Below are 16,243 nucleotides of genomic sequence, written 5' to 3'. Positions count from 1 at the left end.
GAAGTCAAAGCAATTTATTCTACTGGTCACACTTAACAACAGACAAAGAAGATATTGATTTCTTCTGACCAGGTGATGAGGAGTTACACAATCAATTGAGCCGTAAGAACAGTACTGAAATACTTGTTCTCATGCTTTGTATCTGCGAACAAGCGGTGCCTGTGTAGAATGCAGTCATTTTTCAAGCTAATATACACATCATAAGAAAGTGAATTTCGAACGTAGTATAACTGAAAACAGGCAGGAAGATTAGGTATGTTACTCTTATAAGGGTAAGACGGAAAAAAAGTTAAGTTACCAGCAGGTGACTAGAAGAGTAAAATACTCTACCTTTCTGCGGTTTCACAACTATATTGCGTTCGAAATTTATTTCCTTGTCTGTAAAATACCAAACACATTCGACGCTTCCAAAGTTTGTTTATAAAATGTCGACACATCATAACTCAATCACAGCGGTAAGTTGTTCCAATCACAGCGGTAAGTACACAGTGAAATGTCTTGTTCGCATAACTAACTAACTAACTAACTAACTAACTAAGTAAGTAACAAACTAACTAACTAACTGACTGACTGACTGACTGATGGCATGTACTGCTCTCTCATTCAGTACTACTACTACTACTACTACTACTACTACTACTACTACTACTATACTACTACTACTACTACTACTACTACTACTACTACTACTACTACTACTACTACTACTACTACTACTAATAATAATAATAATAATGATAATAATGATAATAATGATAATAATGATAATATTAATAATGATAATATTAATAATAATAATAATAATGATAATAATGATAATAATGATAATAATGATAATATTAATAATGATAATATTAATAATAATAATAGTAATAATAATAATAATAATAATAACATCGAAAAATACCCTAGCAATGAGAACCCAGGTTCGAAATTTCCCCAAGACACCTGATGAAGGCTGGAGAGTATACCAGCCGAAACGTTGTGTTAACAATAAACAAGATGAGTACAAATATCCGTCAAATGTAAATAATGCAGTTGACTAATCCATCCCATACGGTGCCTCACCATGGCCGCAGCTAATTATTGAAACAAGCAAAAGAGAAAAGATTAAATATATATATATATATATATGTAAAAAAAAAAGAAGCTATAAATAAAATAAAATGAAATAAAAGGCAGCTCTATTGGCAGGATTCGAATATCCAACCAATGTAGCTTATTTATATTTATCCGGTGCATTATCAATTCGCCAATCCACCCACCTAAATTGGTTCTGTTGATCCTTGGTCAGGATATCTTTATTTGGTCGCTCTTCGTTCTAGCTATGATCAAACAACGGCACTCTAGTTGTAGTCTTTTATTTCATCCTGCTTTGTTCTTTTTTATATTGAACTATTTTGTTTTTGCTTCAGTATTTTTCATTCTATGTTATGTTATGTTGCTAAAGCTAATTAATTTTGTTTTCTTGGCGGATCATGTTGTGTTTTTGTTAATATGTGTATTGTTGGCAAGAGAAAAAGTAAAAAAATCATTATTGGAATTTAGACGTTTTCATTTATTATTTTATTTTATTTTATTTTATTCATTCATTTTGGTGTTTGTGCTCGTATATAAACTTAATGTATCAGTTTGCCTAATTTTGATAGTAAAGCCTGTAGAAAACACCCATTGAGGAGGAGTAGAAAGAGAAATCTTATCTCTACAGACAACCTTTATTAGCGCCTATTGAGCTTTTCATTTGTTTGTATAAACACATAAACAACTTCCTTGTGTGTACGTATGTATTATGTACGTACGTAATTGTGTATGTATATCTATGTATATATGTATGCATGCGTGCATGTGTATGTTTGTATGTATGTTTGTATGTATGTATGTTTGTATGTATGTATGTTTGTATGTGTGTATGTATGTTTGTATGTGTGTATGTATGTATATGTATGTATGTTGGTTGGTATTATATTCATTCGTATATACATACACACATGCATTTACACATAAATACATACATACATGTATATATATGTATATGTGTACATATATATATACATGAATGTATGCATTTGTGTGTGTATATATAATATATATATATATATATATATATATATATTATATATATATATATATATATATATATATATATACACACACAAGATTAGACAGATAAATAGCTAAAAAGAGAAAGATAATTAGAGGTAAGTGGATAAATATACATAGATAGATAGATACCTAAACAGATAGACAGACAGACAGATAGACAACCTGATAGCCAGATAGGTAGATAGGTACGTGGTAGTAATGTTATTATCCGTCTGAATTTGCTTGAGGCACATTCGGACTGGAGAACAAGCTACGTACTGCGTTTGGTCACGGAAAATATATCCCATTTGTTGACAAATGGTGTGTTTACACCTAGATCAGCTCATAGCGCCACCTACACAGACCGTGAGATGCAAGCAATTTGGAGTAGTTATCTTCTATTCGGAGGCGGGCGGGCGGCACTACGAGCTGATTGAAGAGACTAGCTCTCTTATACTTTTCAGGTTGCCATACGGCGACTGGCAGCGCTGTGCGGCGGCTCACCGTAAGTAAATTACAGAGGTGGAACGCTAAGCAGTGATAAATGATAAGAGAAAATTTGCTTGGTATATAAAGGATTGAAAATGGAAATTTCACTGATCTTTACTATATATATAGATATACATAAAAATATCCATCCATATATATATATATATATATATATATATATATATATATATATATAAATAAATAAATATTTTGCCTGTAGGATATTCATCCACTTAAATTCTAATTCAATGATCTTCGTAGAGTAGTTGATGGAACTGTTGAAAATTCAGTCAAAATTTCTGACCTAGATCCATGAATTTCCTTTAAATCATTCTATACAACATGGAGAGAAAAGGAGTTTGAAGTTTCGATATTGTTCTTTCATTTGAGATTGAGAAAAACAGGGAGGAAGAGAGAGAGAGAGAAGAGAGAGAGAGAGAGAGAGAGAGAGAGGGAGGGGGGTGAAAGAGTAGAAAGAGAGAGAAGAGTAGGAGAGATAAAACGAAGGTATTTCAGCACTAATCCTACATCCTACATCTATGAGAAAGATAAAGAAGGTGATAAAAGGAAGAGATAGAGAGGAAAGTAAAGTGAGTACGACCTGTCGGCGTTGCCCTTTCTTCTGAGATTGAGTAGGAGAGAAAAAGAGAATTAGAGAGTGACAGCTGTTTCAGGGTTGTTTCTTCATCTATGTGTGGGGGGGGGGGAGAGAAGGAAACAAAGATAGGGAGATGAAAAGAGAGGAAGAGAAGGGCGAAACGCACGGGACGTTTCGGAATTACACCATAATGTCTCAGAGTATAAAACAGAGCAAATACATTAAGTTGTAGGTAAATTTTACTGAACAGTAAACAAGTCAAAATTGTTTTGTGCTGTTACATGTTTTAGTTATTGACTTGCTTCGGTCACTCATGGCTCTTTGACTGCAAGTAGGTCACCTCAGGGCGGAGCAGAATCGATAACTTTTGAGGTACAACTTGTCAGATCGATATATATACGTATGCACGTTTGTACGCACATTCATGTGATTATATGTATATATCTATACATACATACATATATACATATATGAATACATACACACACACATACACGCACACGTTGTGTGTATGTGTGTGTGTGTCTTATTCTATACTACAGAATGTTATAGATTTTTAACCAGCGCTGTATGTAGGAAGCAGTTTTAAGCACATTGTCTTTGCATACAATATGTTCGCGGACAAATAAACGGCTGCGTGTAACATTGTGGATACGAAGACAGCAAGTTAAGTTTCTGCAGGGAAGCCGTTGCAAATTCAAACCATGGAACTCCGACAAACGGAAGAAACAATCGAATAGTTAGTTCCTTCGTTTTGTTTCACAACAGATTCACTTACGACTACTTAGAATAACATTTGGCAAACTAATGAATCGCCGACATTCTTGACTAAGTTATCGCGCACAAGGTAATCTCCAACTAAGCCAGGACTATTGCATAACTAGTAATAACAACTATACAATGTTGTGTTTAGAGTTATCTTGAATAAGTGGTAACTGATAGAAGTAGAAGCGCCTCCGCTAGTGTAATAACCTTTCAGCGTCAAATACAATTAAACCATGTCTTTATAAATTTTAAGAAGGTATTTGATAAAGTTTGGTACGATACTCTTATGAAGAAATTCAGCAAGTCCAGAAGCCGATTCGTATTTTCAATAGCTTTACGCGTGGGTAACCAGTACAGGACTTACACAAGGTACACTCGAGTGTAAGTCCATACCACCGTAGGAGTTTTTCTTCTCTCCATTCTCTTCAGCATCTCTGCGGCGCAGATGACGAGCGATGTCTTTTGTGACCATGTAGATCAACATACATTTATTATTTACTTATGTGACCATGTAGATCTTTTATGACCATGTAGATCAACATTTGTTTATTATTTACTTATAATCTTGATGGACTGGGAGGAGGGGAAGGTGAATTAATTAAATTTGTCAAGCATCTTAATAGAGACTCTACTGGGTTTGGATGGGTATCAGTGCCATAATGACCAATCTCGTAACACATGCCGACAGTCTCATCACAACAGACATCTTTGTACAAGCAGTTCAAATAGCACTGAGAAATTATTAAGTGTATCGACTTTTTACAATGTCAGGACTTCAGAAAATAAATCGAATCCCACCACTACCATCACCAGTCAAGCCTTGCGGGGAGTGTCGCTAGAAATCCGACAGGATAAAAGCACCGCTTATCAAAATGAATCATGAAACCAGCAGATGTCAACACCGATGACACAATGTTGATTTTTCAGATGGTAAACTGCGGCTGGGTATGTTAGCTTGTAATTGTAATCTGCGTAAACAACTTTGGTATTATTTATAGAAGCTTTTTAGAGGACTGGCTGCTAGAGTTATTAGTGTTGGAGGAAAATGCTTTGCGATATTCCTTCCCGCATTTTACATTGTCAGTTCAACTCCCACCACTGTAAACTTTGCTTTTCATCCTACCTGGGTCGATAAAAAGAAGTACCAGTTAAGTACTGGTATGTAACCAACTGATCCTCTCCCTTTAAAATTACTGGTACTGAGTCTATATCAGAAATTTATTTAAACAAACTTCTGCTATCAGAACCTTATCAGTGGTGTGGACGATAGTAGAGGGAGATCAGAGAAAGTCTGATTAGGTTTTGTATCATTACTTTCATTTGTCAACGTTTTCTTATGTCTGGGACGTGAGTGAGGTTATTACACAATATGAGGAGAAGGAGTGGAGTAACTTGAGCATAAACCTACTGCGAGTACATCAAAGTCTAATCAAACTCTAGTGACAGTGAAGTCAAAGGATGTAAAATCTTAGTCCGGGTTTTGCACAGGCAATGGATGAGTACTGCCTGTTTTGTGTAGAAGTGTGGATATCTGTTCTAGACGTGATTTCTCTCATTATCACTTTACAAAAAGGAAGAGATAGAGAGGAAAGTAAAGTGAGTACGACCTGTCGGCGTTGCCCTTTCTTCTGAGATTGAGTAGGAGAGAAAAAGAGAATGAGAGAGTGACAGCTGTGTCAGGGTTGTTTCTTCATCTATGTGTGGGAGGGGGAGAGAGAAGGAAACAAAGAGACGGAGATAAAAAAGAGAGGAAGAGAAGGGCGAAACGCATGGGACGTTTCGGAATTGTCCCTTCATCTAAGATTGAGAAACTGAGACTATGGGTGTTTCAGGGTTATTCCTGATCGCCGTACGTCATTCACAACGAGAGAAGCTTTCGATACGTACATACATACATAAGGATATTAGCATAAAGCTGAACTATTAAGATGTTAACATAAAGCTGAAGATCAGCGAACAAGAGAACACCTATGTCGAACTATTGAGAAATGTACAGTTACTTTATCAAGATTACAAGTTCAGGTTTATAACTGTAATTATTGGGGCCTTGGGATGTGTAACACACTACCTAAATACCAATCTTGAGAAATTAAACTTCTTAAAGCCAGAAAGGATAAATCTAATTCGAAGACTACAGACCCAGTCCATCACGGGAACTTTAAAAATCTGTAAAACTTCCCTGAAGTTTATCATTTGAATATATATGAGCATGTCTTGATATGCAACTATATGCATGAGAATACATACATACATACATACAAGCAAAAATATCCTGTTAATGTTGAAATTCCAATGAAGGAGCCTTGGATATAGGGTAGCAAATATTGGACATAAACTCAATAATGACATACATACACACACATACACAGATACATACACAATACATACATACGACTATATCGTTGTGTCAGAAGCTCAATTCCACGCTTGCATCATTTGGTTGGTTTAGAGACAAAAAGATTCTTGTATCCGTTTTTAACCTCACCCACATTGTCGAATGTCCGTCTGTGCAGGAAATGAGCCACGGCTCGTAAAAGGTAGTAGTAATCTGATGGTACAAGATTTGGAATGTAGGCAAGGTGAGTCAACATTTCTCCTCAAGTTCCGCACGTTTGCGCTTGGTCACACAGACAGTGCGTGCTGGGGCATTGGCATGCTGTAGGAATTCTCATCTTCTATTGATCAATGCCGGTAGCGGGCTTTCAAAACATCATATACATACATACATACACACATACATACATACATAACAAAATTGGGAAATTACTCCATAACGAATTTCACATAAAAATATGCAACCATGTTCAAGCGTCCATATTTAAGTTGGTTAGCCGAAAATAATTGGATCCACAATCGCCATTAAAATTCGTTTATAGGCTAAATGAATTTTCGCAAGTTCTCTCCCCTCATATATGTCATATTTTTATAGCTACCACTAACAAAGTTTTTTTCTCATTTAGCGATATAATTTGAAATGATTTCGGATTGACACGTGAACTATGGTAGCATATTCATATATTATTCATGCGGAAGGCTCAGTTGGTAAAACAATTTCCGATGTCATTATTTGAATTTACCTTATCTTAATACGAAAGAAATTGCCTTCTGTAAACTTGCTCGCCATTATTTGACTATGTTTCACTGATGAGGTGCAACAATAACAAGACATATTCAGAGTTAGCACCAAGACTGCCTAAGATCAGAGTTTTTATCTTTCTCTCTGAATATCACCATTAAAATTAACTTCATCATTTCTAACTTGTCAGAATAAATTACAATTATCTCTAATTATATTTTCCCTGGGGGCATAATTATAATTAAGAGAATTTATTTCCGATAACCTCATATACACGGTGTCCCAAAAGTCACTGACGGGTTTAAATTTTTAATAAGTTCCTTGACTTCACAAATAAATGCATGAAATTTTAATACACTATAAAGGACATAATGGCAATTAATATACACGAGTCACATTTTGTAACACCACTACATCACATATTAAAAATGACATCGCTTAAATGGCAGCCATTTTCGGCTTCGCGCACCCGTGCTCTTTCCAAAATTGCACCCTCAAGAATTTCAGACCCCACTTCTCTGATTTGTCTATGGATGTTCTCCTTCACTTGCACCAGGGTCTCCGGTTAGTTCGCGTAAACCCTCTCTTTCAGGTATCCATGGGTGAGACCTTTTTGCGACCGGCCATTCAAAATAGGGTTTTGTTTCTAGCAAGATGAGGCAACTGCTCATACCGCCAGAGAAACAATGCAGTTGCTACCGCAGTGCTTTGTAGAGTGAATAATCTCCCGCTATGGCAATGTCAACTAGCCTTCACGTTCCCCGAATTTTTTCTTGTGGGGATGCCTGAAAGAGAAGGTTTGGGTCAACAAACCAGAGACCCTGGTGCAACTGAAAGAGAACATCAATAGAGAAGTCAGAGAAGTGGGGTCTGAAACTCTTGAAGATATTATGGTGCATCGAGGGTCCCTGCATTTCTTAACTTGTATTGTTTCAATGTTACACGTAAATTTCGCCTTGGTGAGCAGCTTTTGTTATGTTAGATTAGGTGCTTGGCGTTGCTATGTATTATTTGTGAGTCTTTTATGAGTGCATTCATTTTGGGGGTTGCTGGAGAATTGTTAGGTATTGTTTGGCGACTTTCACAATGTTGAAGTTCCTTGGATTGTGACAACAAAATTAAAAGGAAAAACGGTTATACCTTTTGTCGTCACTCATAACCCAAGGTACTTACTACATACCTATCAATTTGTCTGTCTATCTATCTATATACTTATATATACACATATTATATATATATATATATATATATATATATATATCACATGTATACATCATATATATCATACATACATACACACAAACACACACACACACACACAAACAAACACACACACACATACACACACACACACACGAACACACACACACATACACACACACACACATATATATATCAGGTCATCCCATAAGTTCTGTCCGATTTTACCTTTTTTTTAAAATTGAATGAAATTTTATAGTACTTTAGGATGTCTAATGGAATAAAAAATTATTTTTATTCATTTGTGTACATTCAAACTAATTAAATTTTATTTTACAGAATAATAGAATTTAAATTTCTTTGATTAAAACCCTTTCTAACATGGAAGTATCCAAAGAGCATTTAAGGCACATAATGCTTTATGAGTACAAAAATGTAAACTCTGCAGCCGAAGCGATTCGAAACATACACTGAGTTTATGGGAAAGAATGCTTGGATGAAAGAACTTGCAGAAGATGGTTTGGAAAATTCAGAAGTGGATATTTCAGCCTTGAAAATGAAGATCAAACAGCACGTCCAGTTGAGTTTGATGATAAGCTCCTTGATGCATTACCTGAAGAAAATCTTGCATTATCAGTTCAAGAATTGGCAATAAAGCTTAGTTCAAACCATAGAACTGTTCATTGTCATCTTCAACAACTTGCAAAGGTTCCTAAACTTGGAAAATGGGTGACTCATGAATTGTCCGAAAGCAACCGCAAATCCCGAGTTGACATCTGCTCTTTTCTCCATTCTCACGAACTCATTTCACCCATTTTGGATAGGCTTGTGATTGGTGACGAAAAATGGATCTTCTATCGAAATGTTGAATGTCGTAAACAGTGGCTTGGTAAAAGGAAAAGCTGAACCACAACCGAGAAGGGAACTTCATGGAAAAAAAGGTTCTTCTCTTTATCTGGTGGGATTGTAAAGGAGTAATTTACTTTGAATTATTACCACCTACTAATGCAACAATGTATGCTCAAATCTACAGTCAGCAATCAGAAGGTTTGAACCAAGCTTTGAAGAAAAAACAGACCCGCTTTATTGAATCGAAAAGGAGTGATGTTTCATCAAGACAATGCGCGACACCACACTATAAAGATCACATCACAGAAGATCGAAGTGCTTAGTTGGGAAGAAACTCCTCATCCACCTTATTCTCTCGACCCTGCTCCTTCAGAGTACCATTTGTTTCGTAGTTTACAGAATCATTTGGGGGACATAACTTTCGCAAGCCAGGAGGAGGTCGAAACTGACATTTCAGTGTTCTTCGTTTTGAAACCAAAAGAGTTTTACATTGATGGGATTAAAAAGCTTGTAAATAGATGGAAGGAAGTCATGTCAGATAATCAGGGAAAGTACATTGATGATTAAATTTCAAATAAATATAACACTTGATCACTTTTCTTTATTCAAAATTCGGACAGAACTTATGGGATGCCCTGATATATATATATAGAGTAGCTTCCTTACGAACCACATGGTCCCGGGTTCAGTCCCACTGCGTGGCACCTTGGGCAAGTGTCTTCTACTATAGCCTCGGGCCGACCAAAGCCTTGTGAGTGGATTTGGTAGACGGAAACTGAAAGAAGCCCGTCGTATATATATATATATATGTGTGTGTGTGGTGCGTGTGTGTGTTTGTGTGTCTGTGTTTGTCCCCCTAGCATTGCTTGACAACCGATGCTGGTGTGTTTAAGTCCCCGTTACTTAGCGGTTCGGCAAAAGAGACCGATAGAATAAGTACTGGGCTTACAAAAGAATAAGTCCCGGAGTCGAGTTGCTCAATTAAAGGCGGTGCTCTAGCATGGCCGCAGCCAAATGACTGAAACAAGTAAAAGAGTAAAGAGTATACATACAAACATACATACATACATACATACATGAATGATATATGTGCGCACGCGCGCGTGTGTGATATATATATATATATATATATATATATCTATACACACATATACACACACACATCTACATGTGTGTGTATGTAGATGTATACTTGGTTGCGCACACATACACGCACGCACACACACTCGCACACACAGAAACACACGCACACGTATTTGTGCTCAAATGGAAAAATACAATTCCCAGGGGGAAGAGGTGCAGTCTGTTGGTGAAGGAGGTCAGTATCTAAGAAATGAAACAGTGCATGAGTTGTCATTGAAGGAGATGGAATAAATAAATATCGCCATTCTCTATATTCCTCTGTTCGTTCAAAATGGCAAACCTCAAGATATTTAATAATAGATTATGGAGCATTTAGAAATTCTAAGATAATAGAGAGAAGACAGCATTGTATAATCATACTCACGCGAACACACAACTCCATAAATAAGTCCATAAGCATATACAATGCATTCCACGTCTATTTATACATCTCTATTTCTCGATCTCTGAAGTTATCTCCATATCTGTCTTTCTGTCCGACTTATGTTCATGCGCCTTTCTATCGCTTGCTAGCTACTTGATAGATGTTGTTCTCATGTTTACCGACCGATATAAATATTGAATCGTTACCATATGCTCCACTAGCGTATGTTTATGTATACATGATCTTGTCACACGCATACATGTGCGTGTACATGGACAGATACACGGCTAGAATCGAATCTACCGTCCACTTTGCTCGCTTTCAACCGGAGTGAATTATTTTCGTTCGAATCTGATTTGATTACAAAAGAAACAGAGATGAGTGGACGGTCGATCGTTTCGCCCGGCTAGGAAATCAAAGTAATCTTATGTAGCTAAACCTTTCCCCTGGTTTCCTACAGATATTACAGAGGCTGGATGGATACTAGTGAACTTTAAGGGAATATATATGATATCCATAACTGATTTACATTCGATGTTGATCCTTATAATCCACTATCTTACCTGTCTGATATCAATATGTACACATAAATATATGTGTATGTGTGTGCGCGCGCGTGTATGTATGTGTACGTGTGTGTAAGTATGCGTGTGTGGATATGCAAACGTATATATATGTATATATATATATATAGACTGGGACAAGAACGCAAAACATCCAGACAGATGATACAAAAAAGGGACAACAAAACATCCAGATAGACGATACAAAGAAAATAAGGACGGGTCATTCGGAGTTTTCTTTCCTCAGTCGAGTTCCATATTATCTTGGCAATTTCGGGTGGTTATACCCAGATTGCTCCAAATTGGGCAGCCGCAAGGAAAAAAAAGCTAAGAGCATTAAATATATACTATATATATATATCAACCACTCAAATGTGGAAGTCATATATCTCGACTTCGCAAAGGCCTTCGATAAAGTCGATCATGGAATGATATGTCACAAACTGCGTGATCTTGGCATAGTTGGAAAACTAGGAGAATGGCTTCACGACTTTCTGAAGAATAGAAGTCAGGTGGTAGCAGCCAAATAGTGAGCGGTGTTCCACAGGGCACTGTTTTGGGACCACTACTGTTCATAATGGCCCTCTCAGACATGCCCTCAGCCACGCGGAGAGCCACGATCACAAGTTATGCAGATGATACAAAAGTTTCACAGGCAATACAGAACCCTGAAGATACTAAGCACCTGCAATATGAGCTGGACGAAATATACAAGTGGGCTGAAAAGAATAGCATGCAGTTCAATGCTGAAAAGTTTCAAGCTTTATACTATCAGCATGCAAAACTGAATGCAATACCCAATGAATACACTGGACCCGGAGGGATTGCAATCCCAGAGGCACAATCAGTGCGTGACCTGGGTATTCACATGAGTGATGACGCGACCTTTCATGTACATGTTGCTAAACTGACAATGAAATGCAGACGGCTGGCTGGCTGGATTCTTAGAACCTTTAGAACAAGAGAACAAGAAACCATGATGGTCCTCTGGAAGACACTTGTCCTAAGCCACTTTGACTATTGCTCTCAGCTATCGTCACCATCCAGCGTCAAGTTGATCACAGAACTTGAGGCGATCCAACGAAGCTACACGAAGAAGATAGCCTCTATGCAGAATGTAAGCTACTGGGAAAGACTCAAGAGATTAAAATTATATTCCCTGGAGCGTAGGCGGGAAAGATATGCCATAATATACATCTGGAAGATCCTGGAGGGAAGTGTCCTGAACTTTGGCATCGAGAGTTACGCAAATGCCAGAACTGGGCGCCACAGCATGGTGCCTAGGACTCCAAACTTGCCATCAAGATGTAGGACAAGATTCTGTGATAGCCTGGGCTTCCGAGGCCCACAGCTCTTCAATATCCTCCCGAAGAACCTGAGAGACCTGCATGGAGTGGATACAGATGTCTTTAAAATGAAGCTGGATCTCTTCCTGTCAGGTGTCCCAGATGAACCAACTTCACGGCAGGAGGGGCAGATGAGGGCAGCTGCATCGAACTCTCTCTTGCACCAAATAGCAGTTGCTAGAAAGCCTCCATGAAGTGAAACCAAGTAGCAACACCAAATGGCGGTGCCCCAGCGTGGCCACAGCTCATAAGCTGAAACTAGAATCAATCAATCATATATATATATATATATATATATATTCACACATTCACACACATATTGCATATACGGAGGCACATTATACATATACAATATATAGATACATATATGTAAATATATGTATACATACATATATATATATATATATACATATATTATATATATATATATATATATATATAACATAAATATTCTTGACAAGTCATACAATGACGAAAACCGGTTGAATAAATATATATTTATATATTTTATCAATTTCTCATTTTATTAAAATTTTCTTTCATTTGAGCATTCTGCATTTAAAAAAAATTTTTTCCTTACTTACTATATATATATATATATATATATATATATACATACGTGTATATAAATGTGTGTGTGTATAAATATTTGTTAGCTTGCGTAAAAAGAAAAGAAAACATATTCTGCTCCAAAATATGAGTATTTTTAAAAGAAAGCAAATATATATATATATATATATATATATATATATATACATATATATATACATATATATATATCAATTATATTATGGAGGAGAGATGATAACGCATTTGAAATAAGTAAAAGAGTAAAATAATATATATTTCATATTTGGTATGATTCCATCTGGACCATACAGCATATTTAAACGAATATTTTCAAAACATCAACCTATACGATAAAAACTAAAGCGTTGCAATAATCGTAATTCAGTTTAAACAAGACATCCGAAATACACTATGACCATATCGCTAACGTCTGCATAAGCGATGAAAATTGAAAATTAAAATTTACAAATAAACATTGACAGTTAATTAATATATCCTGATAAATATATTGATTATTAATACATCAAAACACCTTGATTCAAAGAACGACATACATCGAATCTAAAACTTCACACTATTGCCACTTCGTGCTTCATATTGCAACGATTTCGATCAACGCAATATGTAGCTAAATATCAATGTTTAATTTTTTATCCTTCGTTTCATGCTTAATTTTTATCCACCGAAAAGAGGGAGCAAAAGATGCCGTACTGTGCCTGTAAGTCGACATATGCTCGGTTTTACAGTTCAGTTTGGAACTGGGATGTTTTTTTTTCTTTTTGATGTTTTATTTATCAAGTAAATACAGACTGCACCGTTTGTTGTGTAGAGTGATTTGTCAATGATATTCACTCCATTGTAAATATACATATACACACACACACACACACACACACATACATATATATATATATATATATATATATATATATAAGCATGTGTGTGTACGTGTTTATACATATAAAGGAATGTGTGCATCAATATACTGAAGATAGTAATTTATGAAACGTATCGGTGTATAAGCAATTGTATACAAAGGAGCAAAGTTTTGAATATGTATTTAATAATAGACTATTGAATATCTATAGAGGAATAGATTTTTTTTAAAGTTATCTAACATTTACTTCTTTTATCTCTGTTTTATTAGCAAAACTTTAAAGTTGACCAAGGTTAACCTATTGAATCATTTATGAATAATATTGTCTAATACTTTAGTCTAATATAGTTCACTGTCTGATGAATACAGAGTCCTTTAATTGTAAACAAAATAATTTTACGACCATCCCAATTCTGATATCAGTAAAGTCGAATTCATCAATATTCAATTTAGTCTGCAATATAAGAACTACTAGTTTCGGAAAGGAAATTGAAAACAACAGCAGCAACAAAAACTCTCCCAAACAAATATAATTTAACGTGCGTCAAATGGATGTTGTAGTTTTTATTGTTTAGTTCCACATAAGTCCTTATTGGATATTGCACCCATTACCCTTTCATCTTTTCTCTTAAACGATAGTAACCATTGGCGGTGAAATCTAAATATTTGCTGCTATTTCTAAGGATTTGTAACAGTTGTAAACACCAGATATAAATTTTCATCAGGATTTTAAGCTTAAATTTTCTCGTTTTCGTTGTTGCTGGTGGTAATCATGTTGGTTTTATTTTTCTTCATTTCACTCTCTATCAAGAGGATAAGGAAGTAGAAAGACAAACTAGTGATAACAGGCATATGGTATGTATATAAATGAAAAGTTGCGAGTATAATTTACATGAAGTCATCAAGTCATATCTTTACAGCTGTTTCGCAAGATCGATAGCTGGTTGATATAACGATATATATTAGCAAGAAGGTGTAATATAAGGCAATATTTTAGGTATACATAGAAGCAGAGTAAGGTATCAATTAGCAGGGACTTTGATAGCTGTGAACAGCTGAAAGAGGAATGTATATAGAATAGTGTTTATAAATTTCGTTTGCGTCGATAAAATGAGAGAGATAGAGAGATGAAGAATAGATGCAGCAGAAAGGTATAGAAGTAGGTTGGGTAGACAGAAGGAAAGCGAAGGGGAAGAGAAGTGGATGTATTTGTGAGAAGACGTGAAGTATAGCTGGAGGGGGGGGGTCACAATTACAGGAGAGGGATTGAGTTGTCAAGACACAGGAGAGGGACCAAAACGGAGGACGGAGAGGAGAGAAAATGTGCCAAAATTCGAGGACGGAGAGGAGAGAAAATGTGCCAAAATTCGAGACCAATGACATAACCGAGTATGGATACAAAATAATAGTTGAACTGATTTTCAGTAGACAATGAATGTTAAGAGGGAAGTAGAATACGACCGAATGGTGGAGAGTCAACCACAAAAAGTTATCAAGTTAGAGCATAATAATTTATGGTAATATGCAAAAGTTTTGTAATAGTGGTGACGGCAGAGAGTAATTACGTCAGCGAACCTACATATGCAACCTATATATGCATGTGTGTGTGTGTATGTATGTATGTATGTATGTATGTATGTATGCATGTATGCATGGATGCATGTATGCATGTATGCATGGATGGATGGATATGTATACATGAGTATGAGCATACAATTGTGTACAAGAGTATGTGTGAATACTGTAAGTATATGAATACTTTTTACTATTTATATATGTTTCCCTGTACAACATTATATGCATTATAAGCAATGTAATATACACTCATTATATCATATTATATTATATTACATTATATTATATCATGTTTTATGTATATATAAACATTATATATACACATGCCCACCCACACATCCTACCTCATATATATATATATATATATATATATATATATATATATATATATATATATATATATATATATATACATACATACATACATACATACATAAAGGAGAGTAAAGTAAAATCTGAAGACGTACCAGACTAATAAAATTATTTATTAAAAAATACTAACTGATCATATTACCTGTTGAGAAAGATGTAGGTTCGTCAATAATTAAATGAGTTTATGTGTAGGTGCTAAAAATTTAATTATGTTCAGTCTCGCTCTGCATATATACATACATATATACAATATACATGCATATGTACTGTGAATGTGTGTATTTATGTAGTATGTATTGATTTGTTTATTGAGGAGGAAATGGTAAATTACAAAACTCAATATGTAAATGTAATCTTTAACGCAATAGAACTGA

At 35.5% G+C, this 16,243-nt stretch overlaps 1 protein-coding gene across 1 annotated transcript in view; it reads left to right on the top strand.

Moving 5' to 3' along the window:
- The first annotated feature begins 348 nt into the window (after positions 1–348).
- Positions 349–16,243, top strand: part of LOC115216392 (small conductance calcium-activated potassium channel protein 2-like) — a 307,457-nt gene continuing 291,562 nt past the window's right edge. Inside the window, exon 1 of the mRNA XM_029785700.2 lies at positions 349–455. The gene's annotated coding sequence lies outside the window, so the exon portion shown is untranslated. The remainder of the gene's footprint in view (positions 456–16,243) is intronic.

This window comes from Octopus sinensis, linkage group LG1, assembly GCF_006345805.1.
Source record: "Octopus sinensis linkage group LG1, ASM634580v1, whole genome shotgun sequence".
Lineage (NCBI taxonomy): Eukaryota > Metazoa > Mollusca > Cephalopoda > Octopoda > Octopodidae > Octopus > Octopus sinensis.
Note: the sequence above shows the minus strand (reverse complement) of the source record. Positions and strands in the feature narration are given on the sequence as shown.